The 21,179-nt window shown below is 49.5% G+C and overlaps 1 pseudogene across 1 annotated transcript in view; it reads left to right on the forward strand.

Moving 5' to 3' along the window:
• The window catches only part of LOC311226663 (sodium/potassium-transporting ATPase subunit beta-2-like), a 135,429-nt pseudogene extending 115,842 nt beyond the window's left edge, over positions 1 to 19,587 (forward strand). Inside the window, exons 5-7 of the transcript in view lie at positions 340 to 398; positions 992 to 1,087; positions 19,423 to 19,587. The product of the transcript in view is annotated as a sodium/potassium-transporting ATPase subunit beta-2-like (transcript). The remainder of the gene's footprint in view (positions 1 to 339; positions 399 to 991; positions 1,088 to 19,422) is intronic.
• Positions 19,588 to 21,179: the final 1,592 nt, after the last annotated feature.

Consider the following 21,179-nt stretch of genomic DNA (forward strand, 5'->3'; position numbering starts at 1 on the left):
TCTCTCTCCTCTCTCTCTCCTCCTCTCTGCTTTCTCTCTCTCTCTCTCTCTCTCTCTCTCTCTCTCTCTCTCTCTCTTCTCTCTCTCTCTCTCTCTCTCTCTCTCTCTCTCTCTCTCTCTCTCTCTCTCTCTCTCTCTCTCTCCTCTCTCCTCCTCCCCCTCTCCTCCTCTCTCCCTCCCCCCCTCTCTCTCTCTCTCTCTCTCTCTCTCTCTCTCTCTCTCTCTCTCTCTCTCTCTCTCTCTCTCTCTCTCTCTCTCTCTCTCTCTCTCTCTATCTATCTATCTCTCTCTCTTCTCTCTGTCTCTCTCTATCTTCTCTCTCTCTCTCTCTCTCTCTAGGTGATTGGCATGTTGCCAGGGAAAGGGGCGAGTCGCCATATGTTACCTGTGCAGCCAAGGTTTGTTCAGCCGACAGACCAACACTAGACTAATGTTATTGTTGTGTATTTATTTCAGAGAGAGAGTATTGTAGTAATATTTTATTTTGTCCACTTTTTTTCCTCCTTATTTTTAAATTTTTTCTCCATCCCAATTTCGTGTTTCCAATTCTCCCCTCCCCTGTCTTGAACGTTGCTCGCATATGCCTCCCACTGTCGGCTGTAGGGAGGATAGAGCCTTGCATCACGTGTCCCCTCTGGTACACGAGGAGGCAGCCTGTCACATCTTTTCACCTGCCAGCGCGGACTCTCAGTGGCGAGGAGTAACGTGTGGGAGGCTCACACTACCCCACGGTTTTCTTCTGCTGTGCAGGCGTCCCCCAACCGACCTGTAGGAGTCGCTGTCCACAACGTCCAGATACCACCCATTGACTTCCCACCCGCTAACTCTGCAATGAGTAGTAGACGGCCGGCCCAAGCCAGAGGCAATGCTGACAGCCGGAGTCGAACCCGGAGTCTCTTGCATTGGTGACGAGCGCAATCTCCGCTGCGCCACCCAGCCGCCTATATTGTAGTAATGTTGTAGTAATATTATTCTTGTGTATTTATTTCAGAGAGACGATAATGATAAGATGGGACCGCTAGCGTACTTCCCTCCGAATGGAACCTTTAACCTCATGTACTACCCGTACTACGGCAAGAGAGCTCAGGTACACACTAAATACACACTAAATACACATCATGTACTACCCGTACTACGGCAAGAGAGCTCAGGTACACACTAAATACACACAAATACACACATCATGTACTACCTGTACTACGGCAAGAGAGCTCAGGTACACACTAAATACACACTAAATACACACATCATGTACACCTGTACTACTGCAAGAGAACTCAGGTACACACTAAATACACACTAAATACACACATCATGTACTACCCGTACTCGGCAAGAGAGCTCAGGTACACACTAAATACAACTAAATACACACTAAATACACACATCATGTACTACCTGTACTACGGCAAGAGAGCTCAGGTACACACTAAATACACACTAAATACACACATCATGTACTACCTGTACTACGGCAAGAGAACTCAGGTACACACTAAATACACACTAAATACACACATGTACTACCAGTACTACGGCAAGATAACTCAGGTACACACTAAATACACACTAAATACACACATCATGTACTACCCGTACTACGGCAAGAGAGCTCAGGTACACACTAAATACACACTAAATACACACTAAATACACACATCATGTACTACCTGTACTACGGCAAGAGAGCTCAGGTACACACTAAATACACACTAAATACACACTAAATACACACATCATGTACTACCTGTACTACGGCAAGAGAACTCAGGTACACACTAAATACACACTAAATACACACATCATGTACTACCAGTACTACGGCAAGAGAACTCAGGTACACACTAAATACACACTATATACACACTAAATACACACTAAATACACACTAAATACACACATCATGTACTACCCGTACTACGGCAAGAGAGCTCAGGTACACACTAAATACACACTAAATACACACTAAATACACACATCATGTACTACCTGTACTACGGCAAGAGAGCTCAGGTACACACTAAATACACACTAAATACACACATCATGTACTACCTGTACTACGGCAAGAGAACTCAGGTACACACTAAATACACACTAAATACACACATGTACTACCAGTACTACGGCAAGATAACTCAGGTACACACTAAATACACACTAAATACACACATCATGTACTACCCGTACTACGGCAAGAGAGCTCAGGTACACACTAAATACACACTAAATACACACTAAATACACACATCATGTACTACCTGTACTACGGCAAGAGAGCTCAGGTACACACTAAATACACACTAAATACACACTAAATACACACATCATGTACTACCTGTACTACGGCAAGAGAACTCAGGTACACACTAAATACACACTAAATACACACATCATGTACTACCAGTACTACGGCAAGAGAACTCAGGTACACACTAAATACACACTATATACACACTAAATACACACTAAATACACACATCATGTACTACCTGTACTAGAATCTTTAGTACTCATTTTCAGGTGACCTCCACACAGCTAACTAAGGTGTTTTGTGTCTCCAGGTGAATAACTAAGGTTACATTTCGTTACTTGCTTCGCCTTCTGCTCACTATGGAATATTTTATTACCACGTTACTTTGAAAGATTCCGCTACATGCACGTTACACTTGTCCGGCCACGCCCCTGTCTGCCCATATGCATATAGGCGAGGGGGGTGACCGTACTTCCGCCTTCCCGTTTCTTTCACTTCAGGAAGTGCTCGCTATACGCACACGGTATGTTGTGGCTTCACGTGGTAAAGTGAAACATGGCGGGCAGCAAGTTTTTGTTTATGAAACGGAGCCGTGGGATCTCTGGTGGACGCGTCTTTTAAACAGACGTGGTCCCAGATCCCACGGTCTGGTGGTTAGCCGTTGTGTTTGGTTGTTCAAAGCGATGAAGCGAGCACACGCTTGCATATGTCTTTCGTTTGTAAATCAACGCACGGCTGGTAACGCCGCTCCTTGTTTCGCCTCGTATGTGTTTCGTTTTTACGTGAGCTTGGTTGGGGGGGGGGGGTATGTTATATCCTTGGTAAATGCTGACAACGGTGATGAGGATGTGGCTCAAAACAAGCGCTCCCATCACTCTGTATCTCTCGTACACGTTAGCGTCATGACGCACGTACGTGGGATTCCGCTCTGTCAGCTCCCTCGACGTCTGGGCACATTTTTGCATATCCTGCTCGTCGCGGGGGACGGGCGTGGTTCCCCATACTGGGGTTCCTGGCCATTGTAAACGTCACAGGCTTTCGCGTTCTCTTATTGGCCCGAGAGGTCAATTGAGAGGTCTCTCCGGGATAAACCTGGCGTCTTCCCCTCTCGTGGGAGCGGAATTTGTGACGGATGGTTTTTTCCCCCAGGCTCTGTATGTAAACCCAGTGTCAGTGTCCTTGCGAGGACCGGTCTTCTCCCGGTTTTACCCAGATAGCGGGGAGAGACGTTGTGTTGGGGGCTCTTTCTTATTAGAATTCGCCCGCCACCGTTCTCAGGTCTTACGAGCCACACGCTGTTCCATATCAGCGCTTGGTCTTACGGAACCGATATCAGCGCCTGGCCCCGGGCATGTTCTCAAGTGTTTATTTGAAACAGCCTTTTTAGGGGTCGGCGCGCCCTGGTCTGTCCAACAGCATAACAGCGTTTATGCGGTCAGCCGGGAAGGGGTTTTATCTCTACCGAGCTCGAGGGCTTGCGTGCATTTCTGGGGGGAAATGGCGGGGCAGGTCAAGTGTCGACAGGGGGGTTTCACGGCCGTTAGGTGGGCCACCAGGAGCTGTGCGCTGGCGTATACAGACCGTCTCGGTGGCGCCTCCTGTGGTGTTTTGATCTAAATGTGTACCTATCCCTCTTTCCTTTGAAGAGGGACGGCAGCGTGGAAGGGCACGGGAGTCATCCTGGTCACGCTGGACTGGATCAGTTCAACCCGGTGTCTCCTCAGAGAGCTTTGGAGCCTCCTCCTCAGGGAGTTTTCAGAGCCTCTTCCTCAGGGGGTCCTCGCGGCGTGCCAGGCGGAGAAGGGCCTTCACCTGTTATGCCCTGTGTTGTGAAGGGCCAGATTAAACTGAGAATCTACCTTTATTGTTTGATATACTTTGTATATTATTTATATATATACACAGAATATCCCTTTACCTGCGTTCAAACCAGAGTAATATTTGCTCTCCTATTGGACAGCGCCCCCAGGCGCCAGCGCGCAAGCCCCCAACGGCAGGTTCAAAGACAAGTTCAGGCATGTCAGAACATGCCCGGAGTCAGCGTATTGATACCAGACAAAGACTGCGGTTTGGGACTAGATATTCACTTAAGTATAAATAGAGCGCAAGGTGCGCACAGCAGTAGTTCAGTTCGAGAACGTTCAGTACCCACCTTCACCACGAGTCAACGTGCAGTGAAGTGAGCAACCTTGCGTCTAACAGAGCATTGAGAACCACGTGCGAGTAGAATAGTAAAAGTGTCAGAGTTTAATGAAGTAACGTCGAGTTCGACCTAATCTAATGTGAAGTAAATAGTCGTTCATTATTGTATATCGTGCGGCCACAGTTTGTTCGTGTGTAGCATTACCCAGCGGTTCGTCGTGTCTTTAGCTAGTGTACTTAGCCAGGGTGTGTGGCCTAAATACGTCGCCCACACCCGAGGAGTCCTAGGCGGAGAACCGTTGGACATGTACACAGGAGAATCGGCGTCGGCGATTGCAGAACCATTACTGGTTGGATTATATTGATTTGGAACGTGGTACCCGGAGAAGAGCTTCGTTGATTTCCACTGTCGTTTGGGATTCAACCTCGTCAGGATTACAACTCGGGCCGGCCTCGTGGACGGAGGCTGGCTAGCTGTCATCAATGCTATCTAGCATTTGGATTACAATTATTACTTTGCTGCTGATCAAGGGAGTTTACAAGGACCGACTCCTGTACCTGGAGTCTCTTTATTCCTCATTGAATCAGACGGAGTACCCGAACATTCCTCTACCCTCCAGGCCTTACACCCCCGGAGGGAACCCATTGTCTCCAGGCGGTACCAGTGTTGCCCTATCTAGTTGCTACTATACGACAGGTGGTGTCAACTTAGACCCATCGTAGGATTCCTGCTATTCTTAGTGACTCATGCTATTGACTGACTTTACGTATATTCTTCGCCATACAAGCGCGACCCTAATTCTCATTCTGTAACCTAATGTTGCCTAATAATAATAAATTACCCTCAAATACTATTTCTTTGTCAATGCCGTGTTCTTGTGGGTGTTCACCATCTATATTTGATGTACTGTCTGGCCAGTAATTAAAGTACATAACTAGCAGTGGTTTAATCTATCACAATCTTTAATACAGTCAGGGTTTTGTAACCCCTCAGTTACACCCTGTCTGATGCGCTAGCGGTGTAAAGGGTGCGTTGGAGGACTATGTCTTCTGACCAATAACAACTGGGTCAATCCGAATGAAATAAAAATGTTGTCCCGTTCATGCTCGCCAGACCTAGAGCATTTGTCGATTCAATGTCGCCCGTTTCACCTCCCCAGAGAATTCACCGCCATAATCATGACGGCGGTGTACATTCCACCACAAGCGGATACCGTCAGGGCCCTGGTGGATCTTCAGGGACATCTAATTAAGCAACAGAACAAGCACCCAGACGCAGCCATGATGGTAGCCGGCGACTTCAATCAAGCGAACCTGAAGAAAGTGATGCCAAACTTTTTTCAGCACATCGCTTGCACCACAAGGGGAGGAAATACGCTCGACCACTGTTACACCCCGTTTAGAGCCGGTTACAAGGCAGTACCGGCTCCTCCATTAGCGGGAGCTACAAGCACATCTGATCACAACGCCATATTGGTTATCCCCGCTTAGAGGCAGAGAGATCACGTGACGCTGTCGTGTCACGTGAGGTAAAGAAGTGGTCCGACCAATCAGAGGCCACGCTACAGGACGCACTCGATGACGTAGAGTGGCTGATATTTCAGACTAGCTCAAGTTGCGTCAGTGAGTTTGCTGATGTTGTTGTGAGTTTCATAACAACACTAGCGGATAGCATTGTACCCCGAACCAGAAACCGTGGGTTGACAATACTATCCGAGTGGCTCTGAACGCTCGCACCACTGCTTATAACCTGGGCAGAGCGTCAGGAAATATGGAAGAGTATAAGGCTACAGTCTATACTCTGCGCAAGGCTGTAAAGCTTGCTAAGAGGACATACGCTGACAAGATAGAGGCACAAATGGCCCAGCACGACACAAGAGGTTTATGGCGAGGACTACGGACGATAACTGACTACAAAGTCAGCGCCCCCTCAATGGGGAGTGCAGATGCCTCTCTCGCGGACCAACTCAACTCCTTTTACGCACGGTTCGGTGCAAACAGTGGCGACGCTAGCACACCGGCTAACGACGTCACTGACGCACCGGTCGGCGTGGATGGGGGCACTCTCTCAGTGACGGAACACCGTGTGAGAAGAGTATTTATGCTGGTGAACACCAGAAAAGCAGCTGGCCCAGATGGGATAACAGGACGGATACTCAAGTCCTGTGCTAACCAGCTAGCCCCAGTGTTCACTACCATATTTAATCTATCCCTGGCTGAGTCCGTGGTCCCTGCCTGCTTCAAGGTGTCCACTATAATACCGGTACCAAAGAAATCCTCCCAACAGGTCTTAATGACTACAGACCGGTGGCACTCACCTCTGTGGTCATGAAATGTTTTGAGAGGCTGGTTAAGGATTACATTTGTGCCGCCCTACCCAGTGATATGGACCCTTTGCAATTTGCATACAGGCCAAACAGATCCACTGACGATGTGGTCTCTCAAGTACTACACAACACCCTCTCTCACCTAGACTGCCAGAAGGGGGGCTATGTGAGACTGTTGTTCATTGACTATAGCTCAGCTTTCAACACCATAGTCCCCACCAGACTGGTGGACAAGCTGATCGAGCTGGGTCTGAGCTCCGCTCTGAGCGCCTGGATACTGGACTTTCTGAGTGAAAGGCCCCAGGCGGTCAGGGTGGGGGGTCAGACCTCCAACACCATCACCCTGAGTATCGGGTCCCCCCAGGGCTGTGTTCTGAGCCCCCTGCTGTATTCACTATACACACATGATTGTGTGGCCAAGTTCAGCTCCAACTCCATAGTGAAGTTTGCGGACGACACAGTGGTGGTGGGGCTGATCTCTGACAACGACGAGAAGGCCTACCGGGAGGAGGTTGATGCACTGGAATGCTGGTGTCAAGACAACAGCCTGCTCCTGAACAGTAAAACCAAGGAGCTGATCGTGGATTTTCAATAGGGGATATCTGCAGAGCCACATAGCCCAGGCGTGGACGGGTTTGAGGCGGGGCTTCGTGGCGTAGACAAGTATTAGTGGCCTGGATGCGTATTTGCACTACTGCGCATGCGGATGAGGGGGGGGGGGGGCTCTCTCGCTCGCTCCCTCTCTCGTTTACGACACACATACACAACTTAACTTTCGTCTCGTTTACATCAGGGTCCCCCATTTTCAACTTAACTTTCGTCTCGTTTACATAGACAGTAATGTTACATCTAGACATTTATGACATACCAGTCTACAAATATACAGCACTGTTTGTGCACACATACACAACTTAACTTTCGTCTCGTTTACATCAGGGTCCCGGGGCCATTTTCAACTTAACTTTCGTCTCGTATACATAGACAGTAATTGTAACTGAGGGGTTACAAAACCCTGACTGTATTAAAGATTGTTTAGATTAAACCACTACAAAATATTATTATTACTTGCCAGACAGTACAGTTAAATATGGCAGACACTCAATATACTGCACAGGGACAAAGAGATAACGTTTACAGTATTTTATTAGCAATATCAAATGTACAACTGAGAATTAGTACGTTGCTCTTTTATGGCGAATGATAGTAGAATGTCAGAGTATCAAAGTCAGTGGGAATGAATAATTCCTAGGTTAATAATACTCGACCGGAACGCTGCATGGAGTGAGATGGCGATACAGGGCAAACGAGGGGTATAGCTGGAGACTGGTGATTTCCCCCACGGAGTGGTAAGCTCCAGAGGAATTGAAGAATAGTCGGATACTCCTGCTGGTCACTGAAGAAAAGGGGTCTCATACGGATCCAGTCCTTGTAATCCAAGTGCTCGATAGCAGGGTAATAGCTCTTAATCCAATGCCCGACGGCAGTGATGATAGCTAGCTAGCTTCGTCCTCGAAGTTAGCCCGATGCAGATCTTCAGGTGTAGTTAAATCCAAACGCCAATGGTATTAACGATGCTCTTCTCCACGTTACTACGTTTACACAATTCACTATAATACACCAACCATGGTTCTACAATATCAAGGTCGTATCTAAGGAGCTACTAGCTATCCGTAACGATACACCGCCGGTAGGTTCCACTGCTCACATGTCCAATCGTTCTGCTGTTAGGTTCACCTCGTGTTCTGATACTAATTACGTTAAGTCCACACACACTTGCTAAGGTTCACACTAGTTACTGGGTTCACTTCGCACTTCACAAGTTTAGGTTTCGCACTGCTGCTGCTTGCGCCTTTCACAATATATACTCAGAGTGATTTCTAGAGCGCAACCGAATCTCTTGTCCGGAATCAATGCGCTGGCCAAGGGCATGTCTCAACTTGTCCGGACTCGTCTTTGAACTTGTCTGGGGGGCGCGACTGTTGGCGCCGTCAATGCCAAGGGCGGTGTCCAATGAGGAAAGCGAATAATGCTATGATTCAAACGGAGGCTTAAAGGTATATAGCTTATATATATGAATAATATACAAGTTATATAAAATAATAAACGTAGATTCTCAGTGTTAATCTGGCCCTTCAGAACAGCCGCCTCCTAATTAGTCCGCACCTAATTAGTAAATAAAGGGGCACAGATTAATATTAATGTCAAGTCAACTTCTCCATACTGTGTTATGGGGAGTTGGAACAATCTACAAAGTCAGTGGGTCATGGTCGTCGTCAGGGGAGTCAGGGATCTCCGGCAGCTCTATCAACTTAGCTACAGGTCGGGTGTAAGTCCGCCCTTGGACGATGACTTCTGCCGCTCTGACCTTCCCATCGGAACCAGTAATCACTCTGCTCACACGGCCGGCCGGCCACGTAGCTCGGGGTAGTGACTGGTCTATTATCATGACGACGGTATCCACTTTCAGGTTGTCCCTGTCTTTTACCCACTTCTGACGGGCTTGAAGGGATGGTAGATAGTGTAGGAGAAAGCGGGTCCAAAACTGGTCGGCCAGTACTTGGCTGTGTCTCCACATTCTCCGGCCGTTCATCTCGTTCTGTCTGTACACCGCCTGAGGAAGGGCAGGGTCCAGCCGCCCCATCAAGAGGTAGTTTGGGGTGACGGGGTCGATGTCTGCTACGTCGCTTGAGATGTAACCGAGGGGCTTAGAGTTCAAGACGCCCTCGATCTCTGTGAGGACTGTCATCAGGACTTCCTCAACCACGGTCTGGGCCCCAAGTACGGTGTACATAGCAGTCTTTATGGAACGGACCTCTCTCTCCCAGGTTCCCCCGAAATGAGGGGCGTTCGGGGGGTTGAACTGGAATGTGATCTGAGCAGGAGCGAGGCGGGTCTTGAGTTCTTCACCCATAGCCAGGAAGCTCTCTCTCAGTTCTGTGTCTCCTCCTCTGAAGTTTGTCCCTTGGTCGGACAACAGCACTGATGGGGTTCCTCTCCGGGCTTGGAATCTCCGGAAGGACATGAGGAATGAGTCCGTACTCATGGTCTGGAGGATTTCAATGTGAACAGCTCGGGTGGTCATGCACTTGTACACGATGCCCCACCTCTTCTCTGTCCCTCTTCCTTTCTTGACGTTGAATGGGCCGAAGCAGTCCACGCCCGTGGAGTGGAAGGCCCGCTCGCCGAGTCGGAGGCCATTATCGGGATACTAGGCTGTGCCCTCCACTTGCGACAGGTTGAGCAAGTCCGTTGGAAGCGACGTACAGCTTCTCTCCCTTGGAGTCTCCAGAAGCGTCGTCGGATCTCAGCGAAGACTCTCTCGGCCCCCGCGTGGTGCACCACCTTGTCGTACTTCTGGATGATCAGCTCGGTTATCTTGTGTCGGCTGTTGAGGACGATGGGATGCTTAGCATCTTCGGTCACGTCCGGGGCCCGTCTCAATCGACCACCCACCCTGATGAGGTGCTGGGCGTCGAGCTCTGGGGCCAAGGTGAGGAGTCGACTGTCTGAGGGGACTGGCTTTTTCCCTGTCAGGCAGTCTAGTTCTTCTGGGAATGAGTCTCTTTGGGCTCTCCTTAGCAGAAGAAGTTCGGCTTCTTTGTAGTTCGATGCGTTGAGGTCTGTGGTGGGGGGAGTCTCAGGGTGGTGCCATAAGAATGTCCTTTTCTGAGCACTCTCAAGAGTTAAGCAGTCGTCTAGGTTCGGGTCCGTTGGAGCCGGGGCGTGCGTCAGCCCGCAGAACATAGACTTCTTGATCTCTGACTCATCTTGACTCGCCTCCCGTGGTGTGGGGGTAGGCCACTTCTCCTCCGGGAGCTTGAGGAACTCAGGACCGTCACTGTAAGGGTTTGGACGTGTGAGGTTGTCTAAGGACATCCCCCGTGTGATGACATCCACTGGGTTCTGCTTGGTGTCAACGTATCTCCAACATGCTGCTCGTACCAGGTCTTGGATCTCGGTGACTCGGACTCCGACGAAAACCTTGTACCGACAGGAGTCGGACTGGATCCAGGTGAGCACAGTCATAGAGTCTGACCACAGGATGGTCTCACGCACCGGTATGGTGAGTTCACTTTGTATCATCGTTGCGAGTTGCGCGCCTACCAGAGCTGCGCAGAGCTCTAGTCGCGGGATCGACTGCTGCTTGCGGGGAGCTATCCTCGAGCGGGCCAGGACGAAGGCTACATGTACTTCTTCTCCCTCTTCTCGGGCTCTCAGGTAAGCCACCGATCCGTACGCCACTTCAGAGGCGTCGCTGAAGACGTGCAGGTCTATCTGACACGTCTCCAGCCGCACTGTAGGGGGGAAGTAACTCCGTTGGATGGTCACCTCTCGGAGTGAGTCGAGTTCTCCCTCCCATTCTCTCCAGGTGGAAGCCAGGTGCTCGGGTATGGGGTCGTCCCAGCCCTGCTCCTTGTCCCACAGTTCTCTCACCAGCATCTTCGCCCGAGTGGTGTAAGGTAGGATACACCCCATTGGGTCGTACTGGCTGGCGAGTGTTCGGTACACACTCCGCCGAGTGGTCGGTAAAGTCTTGGACCTTCCCTGATCCGTGGTCAGGGGTGTGTGTTTGTAATGAAGCGAGTCTGTTTTGAAACGCCAGACGAGGCCCAATGTCATTTCCTGCGCTTCACCTGGGGTGGTCGCCATCCAGGTCTCGCTGCTTGCGGCCTTTGTCTCTGGGGGGAGGCTGCGGAGGACTTGAGGGTCACTGCTGGCCCATTGCCTGAGGTCGAATCCACCTTTGGCCAGTGAGGCTCGTAGCTTCAGTAGGATGCTCTCGGCTTCTTCTGGCGTAGATACGCTCTGTAAGCAGTTGTCCACGTAGAAACTCTTTTCCACGCTGTGTCTGACCTCCTCGTCGGCTCCGGGGTCTTCGGCCACGTGCTTCTGTAGCGCGAACGTGGCGCAGCACGGGCTGCAGGTGGTGCCGAATGGGAGTACCTCCCATTGGTATATCGAGGGTTGTTCGTCGTCGAGCCTCTCTCTCCACAGGAACCTCAGCAGAGGCTTGTCTTCCTCCATCAGTCGCACTTGTAGGAACATTCCCTTGATGTCGCCACTGATGGCCACTTTGTCCTGGCGGAAACGTAGCAGTACGCCGAGGAGGGAGGGGCCGAGTGTCGGGCCGGGCAGGAGCAGGTTATTCAGGTTCCGTAGTCCAATCTGATAACTGCAGTTGAATACGATGCGGTTCTTTCCGTTGTGGGTGACCTTGTGGTGGGGCACGTACCAGGACTCGGTCGTCTGGTCTGCCTCGTGGTTGTTGATTTTCTTTATATGGCCAGCCGTGATCAGCTTTTCGATCTCGGCGCGATATATCGTTGCTTGAGGGGGGTCTTTGGCGAGACGCCGCTCGGTGTTCTGTAGATAGCGTTGGGTCACTTCCTTTGACGCGTGCAGGGTGGGCATCCCTTCCCGCCTCAAGAGTGGAGTCGCGTATCTTAGCACTCCGTCGACCTCGACCCTCGTAGTCTTCTGCTCGAGAAGAACTATGGCGTACTTGTCCTCCTTGGAGCGAACCATTTTACGTTCGTTCTTGAATGGCAGCGAGTCTAGTGTCCATAATCTCTCAACGTGCTGCAAGAGGGTAGTGTCTTGGTCACTCACCTTGGTGTAAAGGCAGCGTGTGGACGTTGGTCGGTTGGAAGGCCCGGAGAGAGGGCCTTGGAGCGTCCAGCCCAGTCGGGTCTTAACCGCGGCTGGGCAGCCTCTGGGTCCGATGTGGACCGCGTCCGTTGGGACGATGAGGTCTGTGTGGTCGGAGCCTATGAGCAGGGTCGGTGTGGCACCGTCGATGAGCGGTATGGGCAGTCGGCGTAGGTGTGCGTACTTCCCCCTCAGCTGTGGGATGGGGTAGTCATAGCGTGACAGACCTATGTCGTGGCTTGTGAACGCCTTGTTGATGCTGTACCGCTGCTCGGGCTGATCGATCGCTGCTATGGTGAACGAGACGTTTTCACCCTTTATTGTCTTTAAGTCTCGACGAATGGTACGGATTGTCATGGTTTCCTCTGGACCCCGCAGGCCCAACTGGGTCGCAACGGAAGCGAGGAGGAGAGTCTTCTCCGACCCGTCGTCGAGGACGGCGTAGGTGTCGAGTACCTTGTTCCCGTAGCTGAGGAGCACTCGCACCACCTTGAGGAGCACTCGGGAGCTCCCGCTCTTCGCAGGGTCTATGTAGAGTACTTCTGCTCTCGAGCTGCTTTGTGGGGCGGGTCTCAAGTTCAAGTTCTTTAATAGTTGTCATACAGAAGTACAGAATACTTTCATACAAAATGCTTCTTACTGTTACGCTCCAGAGACTGTGCTAGACAAGATAGTATCAAATAACATAATAACATAATATAGCATGAATTTAGAAGAAGAAAATGAGGTCACAGTGTTCGGTATAGACATATGTACAATGTTCTGAGTTACCATATAATATACAATACACAATACTATGCAGTGTACTAATGTACAGTACTATCTAGTGCAAAGCAGAAATGGGATGAGGTACAATTTTAGGTACAATTTACAGTAAGGTGTACGAGTTGTAGTGCAATCCTTCATCCATAAATATAAAGTGTGGGGAGTGGGTGCTACAGTGTGTTTGTTTAAAGTGGGTGTGTGCTATAAAGTGTGTGGAGTGGGTGCTACAGTGTGTTTGTTTAAAGTGGGTGTGTGCGTGTGGATGTGTGTGCTATGTGCGTTTGGTGGTTGTTGTTGTGTAGTGTTCATTCATTGTTCGTTTAGCAGCCTGATGGCCTGGGGATAGAAGCTACTTCTGAGTCTTTCTGTGCTCGCCTTGAGACTCCTGTATCGCTTGCCTGACCGCAGCAGTTCGAAGAGGCAGTTGTTCGGGTGACTGGAGTCTTTAATGATTCTCTTAGCCTTGCCCTTGCAACGCTTGTAGTAAATGTTCTGGAGGGTGGGGAGCCCCCCTCCAATTGTGCGTTCGGCTGAACGTGTCACTCTTTGTAGTCTGCTTTGGTCTTTTGCAGTGCTATTCCCAAACCAGGAGGTGATGTTGCCGGTCAAGATGCTCTCTATTGTACATGAGTAGAAGTTCTTAAGGATCTTCTGGCTGACTTGGAACTTCCTTAGGCGCCTGAGGAAGTAGAGGCGTTGTCGTGCCTTCTTCACCACACTGTTAATGTGTGTGGTCCATGTCAAGTCCTCGGATATGTAGGCTCCGAGGTCCTTGAAGCTGTTGACTCTCTCAACCGGTGCCCCGTCGATGCTGAGGGGGCTGTAGTCCTTGACCCCCGACCTCCTGAAGTCCACAATCATCTCCTTTGTTTTGCTGACGTTCAGGGAGAGGCTGTTTTCCTGGCACCATCCCGCCAGGACCTTGACCTCTTCCAGGTAGGCCCTCTCGTCGTTGGCAGAGATCAGGCCCACCACCACTGTGTCGTCAGCAAATTTGACGATTGTATTGCTACTCCGCTGAGCCACACAGTCGTGTGTGTACAGGGAGTAGAGGAGGGGACTCAGAACACAGCCCTGGGGGGCCCCTATGTTGAGGGTGATGGATGAGGAGGTGCAGTTGCCTGCTCTCACCACCTGGGGTCTGCCAGTCAGGAAGTCCAAGACCCACTGGCAGAGGTCATAGCCCAAGCCCAGGTCCCTGAGCTTGGCTATGAGTATGGAGGGGACTATGGTATTGAATGCCGAGCTGTAGTCGATGAATAGCATTCTCACATAGTTCCCCTGCCTCTTGTCCAGGTGTGATGCTGCTGTGTGCAGCACATGGGATATGGCGTCCTCCGTGGACCTGTTGGGGCGGTATGCAAATTGCAGGGGGTCCATGTCTCCGTTTGTTGCTCTCGTGTAGGACTTCTAGGTGGGCGCCGTCACACTTGCCGCACCTTTTCTTGAGGCGGCACTCAGCTGCCATGTGGCTGCACGCGCAGCGGAAGCAGCGGCGGTTCGCTTTAATCCACTGACTCACGTCTTCGGCAGTCAATTTCTTAAATGCGTCGCATTGTGACAGCCAGTGTTCGTTGTCACAATATTGGCATGCGATCTTCCATTTTCCCTTAGCGGGGGGGGGGGGGGTTATGGCTCCTTTGTCGCGGCACCGACTCGGCCTGATGCATCACGGTTGGGCCTGCTGTGGTCTTTAAACCTTCTCGTCCCTCTTTAGTGTTAGAGCCGCCCCACGCGAAGGTGTCGATCCGTAGGCTGCTGACCTCTCTGGCTAGGAAGTCAGCAAGGTCTAGGAGTGATTGTTCTGGGCCGTTGGGGTCACGGTGATCTCTTTGCCGCCGAAAACGTTCTTGGCGGGATGGGGGGAGCTTCTCTAATATCCGCTCCACATTGGAGTTGGCGTACAACTCGTACATCCCCTTGTGACCCGAGCATCCCTACCAGGGATTGTACTTTAATGGATAGGGCATCCAGGGCTCGATTGTCTTTAGCTGGGGGGAGACGTTCAATCTCACGTATCTCCTGAATGACATAGTCCCATGTACGTCCGTAATGCGCGTTGAGGGCCACCAGGGCATCAGAGTAGGGAGTCTGTGAGTTAGAGTATGCCAGCGCTATGTTGTGCGCTCTGGTTACTTTGAGGTGCTTGAGGAGGATGGCATATTTGTAGGACTCGTCCTGTACTCCGGACATAATGGTCTCTAAACACATGCGCAGTTCGGTATACTGCGCTCTGTCTTCTCGCGTAAAGTCTGGGAATGTGGGTGTCCCAATGTAAGATGCCATGGATGGCTGTGACACTGATGCGCGTAGGGGGAGAGGCCTCCTTGGCGAGTCTCCCCGTACGTGGGGTCGTGGGTTCGTGCTGGGTGGGAACCAGAGGCCGGGCCCCCAGGTACTGCTCCTCGGTGCTGTCTGTTGCTTAAACTCACCCCTGGGAAGGGTTGGGGGTTCGTAACGCAGCGTGTCGGGGCTGAGATCGGGGCTGTACTGTTCCTCCTGGTCTGAGATGGGTTTGTGCGTGTGGGCTTTCTGTCCTCCCTCGTCCTCCGCTAGGCTTTGTAGTCGCTTGGTTAGTTTCTCGGCGACGTAAGCAGGTTCTTCCCGTTGGCTGGGTCCCGTGTAGATTGGTCGGGGAGGGGAAGGTGCCCTCGACCCGTGTCGTGATGATCTCCGGGAGCTCCGGGTGGAGGAGTGGGGAGTCACCCTCTGGAGCGCTTGCTCCATCATTTGCGCCTGCAGACGGTCTCGTTCCGCCTCGCGCTGGGCATTGGCTGCGTCGTGCTGTGCATTGGCGCGGTCTCGCTCCATGGTTTCTTGAGCCTGGAGGCGCCTCTCTTCCAGTCTGAGGTGTTCGCGTTCACTCTCTCGTTGCGCCTGGAGGCGGTCATGCTCACCCTGGAGGCGGTCTCTTTCCGTTGAAGCTGTCAGCGTGGCGATCAGGACTTGCGCTAGCCTCTGGTCGGCCTCGCTTGGGGATGACGCTGATGATGGTGATCTGGAGTTGACAGGGCTTGGCGTTGACCTGTTCTCTTTACGCGCTCCGAGGTCCATCTCGGGGGCGCTGTATTTTATCTTCTCCCGCGCTCCGAGGTCCATCTCGGAGGCGCGGCACTCTTTTCTATGGTGCACACCGAGGTCCATCTCGGGGGCGCGTTCGTTATCCTCTTGCGCTCCGAGGTCCATCTCGGAGGCGCGGTCTTTATCTTCTGGCGCTCCGAGGTCCATCTCGGTGGCGCGGTGGTCTTTGGGCATAGTCAAGTCATGTCCCGCTTGTCCCCCCCCGTGAGCTAAGTCAGTTTCGCTTAAACCAGCTTGGGTCTCTACCAGTGGGGCTGACAGGTCGATAAGGTTGGGCATACTTAAGCTACTAATTTTATCCGTGCTTAACGTCCTTTTAGATAAACTAGGAGGTAGATCTACAGCGTAGTCGTCCAAGTGTGGAGGGGGCTGACGCTGGCGCCTAGGGCGCTCTAGTGTGGGGGAGCCGTTTGGAGAGTGTCCGCCGCTGGCCATATTATTATTAATATGATTATTATTACTGATACCCTCCGACTCGAAGGACCAATTGTAACTGAGGGGTTACAAAACCCTGACTGTATTAAAGATTGTTTAGATTAAACCACTACAAAATATTATTATTACTTGCCAGACAGTACAGTTAAATATGGCAGACACTCAATATACTGCACGGGGACAAAGAGATAATGTTTACAGTATTTTATTAGCAATATCAAATGTACAACTGAGAATTAGTACGTTGCTCTTTTATGGCGAATGATAGTAGAATGTCAGAGTATCAAAGTCAGTGGGAATGAATAATTCCTAGGTTAATAATACTCGACCGGAACGCTGCATGGAGTGAGATGGCGATACAGGGCAAACGAGGGGTATAGCTGGAGACTGGTGATTTCCCCCACGGAGTGGTAAGCTCCAGAGGAATTGAAGAATAGTCGGATACTCCTGCTGGTCACTGAAGAAAAGGGGTCTCATACGGATCCAGTCCTTGTAATCCAAGTGCTCGATAGCAGGGTAATAGCTCTTAATCCAATGCCCGACGGCAGTGATGATAGCTAGCTAGCTTCGTCCTCGAAGCTAGCCCGATGCAGATCTTCAGGTGTAGTTAAATCCAAACGCCAATGGTATTAACGATGCTCTTCTCCACGTTACTACGTTTACACAATTCACTATAATACACCAACCATGGTTCTACAATATCAAGGTCGTATCTAAGGAGCTACTAGCTATCCGTAACGATACACCGCCGGTAGGTTCCACTGCTCACATGTCCAATCGTTCTGCTGTTAGGTTCACCTCGTGTTCTGATACTAATTACGTTAAGTCCACACACACTTGCTAAGGTTCACACTAGTTACTGGGTTCACTTCGCACTTCACATGTTTAGGTTTCGCACTGCTGCTGCTTGCGCCTTTCACAATATATACTCAGAGTGATTTCTAGAGCGCAACAGAATCTCTTGTCCGGAATCAATGCGCTGGCCAAGGGCATGTCTCAACTTGTCCGGACTCGTCTTTGAACTTGTCTGGGGGGCCCGACTGTTGGCGCCGTCAATGCCAAGGGCGGTGTCCAATGAGGAAAGCGAATAATGCTATGATTCAAACGGAGGCTTAAAGGTATATAGCTTATATATATAAATAATATACAAGTTATATAAAATAATAAACGTAGATTCTCAGTGTTAATCTGGCCCTTCAGAACAGTAATGTTACATCTAGACATTTATGACATACCAGATCTACAGATATACAGCACTGTTTGTGATACAAAAATATAGTAATAATAGAGTATATACATTTACTAGGGGGAATACATTTACATTTACATTTAGTCATTTAGCTGACGCTTTTATCCAGTAGAGTACATTAACCTGGCACACAACATACTTCACATGTAATTTTTCTTATACAGTAGACCCCCCAGTACTTTGTGGAGACGAAGATGATGAGTACCAGTCTTCTCCTCAGACATATAAAATCAGTTTTTCAATACAAGTACGACTCAAGACACAGAACATTAGTATGCAAAATAAAAAATTAACACTGCGCACACCACACTGTGAGAAAGAGTTAGGAAAAAATTGACTCTTTATACTCTCACTGCTCCAGTCCACACGCATGCGCACACACATTGCGCACTCCAGCACATACTTGTCCAGGCCACTAATACTTGTCTACGCCACGAAGCCCCGCCTCAAACCCGTCCACGCCTGGGCTCTGTGGCTCTGCAGATATCCCCTACTCAGCAGGGGACACACACACCACTGAGGATAAACGGGGCTACCGTGGACAGGGTGAGCAGTTTTAAGTACCTGGGGGTCCACATCTCAGAGGACCTGACATGGACAACACACATAGACTCAGTCGTAAAGAAGGCGAAGCAGCGCCTCTACCACCTGAGACAGTTAAGGAAGTTCAGAGTATCGGGGAAGATACTCCAGTCCTTCTACTCCGGAGCTGTAGAGAGCATCTTGACTGGAAACATCACTGCCTGGTATGGAAACAGCACGGCACAGGACAAGAAGGCCCTACAGAGAGTGGTGCGCTCTATTGAGCGTACCACGGGTATTGCACTACCACCCCTGCAGGTCTTATAAGAAGAGGTGCAAATCCAGAGCCTGCGAGCACCAGTAACGAGGACAGAGAGACGTCGACTCAGCTTCTTCCCCCAGGCCATCAGAGCCCTGAACACTGAACTCTCCACACACAAGAACACATGAGCACACACACAACACACACACTGTATACGCTCACACACTAGCAGTCACTTTAGCATGAACACACACACACATGCTGCACACGCTCAACACACGGTCACTTTACACAATGGAAAGGTCACTTAAAAAAAAAAAAAAATTGATGGTTCTTGTATAGTAAATAGATGGATATAGCAAGCTAGCATAAGGAAACACAGTATAACTGCAGATTGTATAGTATAGTATTGTATAGTATTGTGTACATAAGACCCAGTGCCTCATCCGTAGCTAACATTGCATTGCACTATCGCAGGACTATCGCATGTCTTACCATGCTTTTTGTAAACGTATGTACATTATACCTGTTATGTCTATTCTTATTACTTGTATTATTGTTGTATTATTGCACAAATGTCTTATTCTCATTCCTTTCTTATTACTTGTATTATTGCACAATCGCTGCGGGCATGACCCCCCGCATTTCACTGTATGCTTGTATGCCGTGACAAATAAAACTCTTGACTTGACTTCTGTGTTTTCAGGTGAATAACTAATGTCTTGTGTGTTTTCAGGTGAACTACACGCAGCCGTTAGTGGCTGTAAAGTTCCTGAACATCTCGATGAACGCAGACGTGTCGGTCGAGTGTAAAATCAACTCCAACACGCTGGTCGCTGCAGAGGAGAGAGACAAGTTCGCTGGGAGAGTCTCCTTTAAACTGAGGATCAACAGGAGCTAGACGATACACACACTGATACACACACTGATACACACATACATATACACATACATATACAGTACACACTGATATACACACTGATACACACACTGATACACACATACATATACAGTACACACTGATATACACACTGATACACACATACATATACACATACATATACAGTACACACTGATATACACACTGATACACACTTACATATACACATACATATACAGTACACACTGATATTCACATACATATACACACATACATGTCCACATTAATATACACATACATATACACACATACCACACACACACACACACACACACAGACCAACACACACACACACACACACACACACACACACACAAACACACACAGATGTCACTGCCATTGTGAATCACTATCTACTATAAAAAGTACTGAAACACACGATAGAGGAGATGAGAGGAAAGGAGAGGAGGAGAGGAGGAGAGAGAGAGGAGAGGAGGAGGAGAGGAAAGGAGAGGAGGAGAGATGAAAGGAGAGGAGGAGAGAGGAGAGAGAGAGAAGGGGAGGAGAGAGGAAATGAGAGGAAATGAGAGGAGGAGAGGAGAGAGAGAGAATAGGAGGAGAGAGGAAAGGAGAGGAGGAGAGGAGAGAGAGGAGAGAGAGGAAAAGAGAGGAGGAGAGAGGAGAGGAGAGAGAGGAGAGAGAGAGGAGAGAGGAAAGGAGAGGAGGAGAGAGAGGAAAAGAGAGGAGGAGAGAGGAAAGGAGAGGAGGAGAGAGGAGAGAGAGAGGAGAGGAGAGGAGGAGAGGGGAAAAGAGGAGGAGAGGAGGATAGAGGTAGAGGAGCGGAGGATAGAGGTAGAGGAGAGGAGAGGATGAGAGAAGAGAGAGAGAGAGGAGAGGGGGAGTATGTTTTCTCCATCTCTGTTTTCTGTTTATCTGTTGTTCTCTTCATCCCTCCGTCTCTCTCTTTCTGTAATCTCTTAATCTGGAGCCCTAATCCATACACCCCTCCCTCATCCCTCTACATGTCTCTCTCTCTCTGTCTCTCTCTCTCTCGCTTTCTCTCCCTCTCTCTCTCTGTATCTCTCTCTCTCACTCTGTGTAGCTCTCTCTCTGTATATCTGTCTCTCTCTCTCTGTCTCTCTCTCACTCTGTGTAGTTATCTCTCTCTCTCTCCCTCTTTCTCTCTGTGTAGCTCTCTCTATCTCTATCTCTCTCTGTGTAGCTCTCTCTCTCTGTATCTCTCTTTTTTTCTCTGTCTCTTGGTCTCTCTCTCTCTGTATCTCTCTCATTATCTCTCTTTCTCTCTCTCTTTCTCTCTCTTTATATCTCTCTCTATTAGGGTATAATCTACATGGAGACTATAGTCTCTCTCTCTTTATATTTGTCTCTACATGAAGACTATTACAGTAATTTCTCTCTCTCGACACATCACTCTTTCCAATCTTTCAATCAATCACTTTATTTATCTATTTATTTATTGAACTATCTATTTATTCACATTTTAATTGTTTCATTGTTTATTTACATGTATTTTGAATGTGTTCATTTGTTTTTATTTGTTGACTTTCATGATTTTGGTCTCATTGTTTGTGACTTTATTATTCTTTTATCTA

The sequence above is a fragment of the Notolepis coatsorum genome (genome assembly GCF_963971535.1).
Source record: "Notolepis coatsorum genome assembly, chromosome: 4".
Taxonomy (NCBI): domain Eukaryota; kingdom Metazoa; phylum Chordata; class Actinopteri; order Aulopiformes; family Paralepididae; genus Notolepis; species Notolepis coatsorum.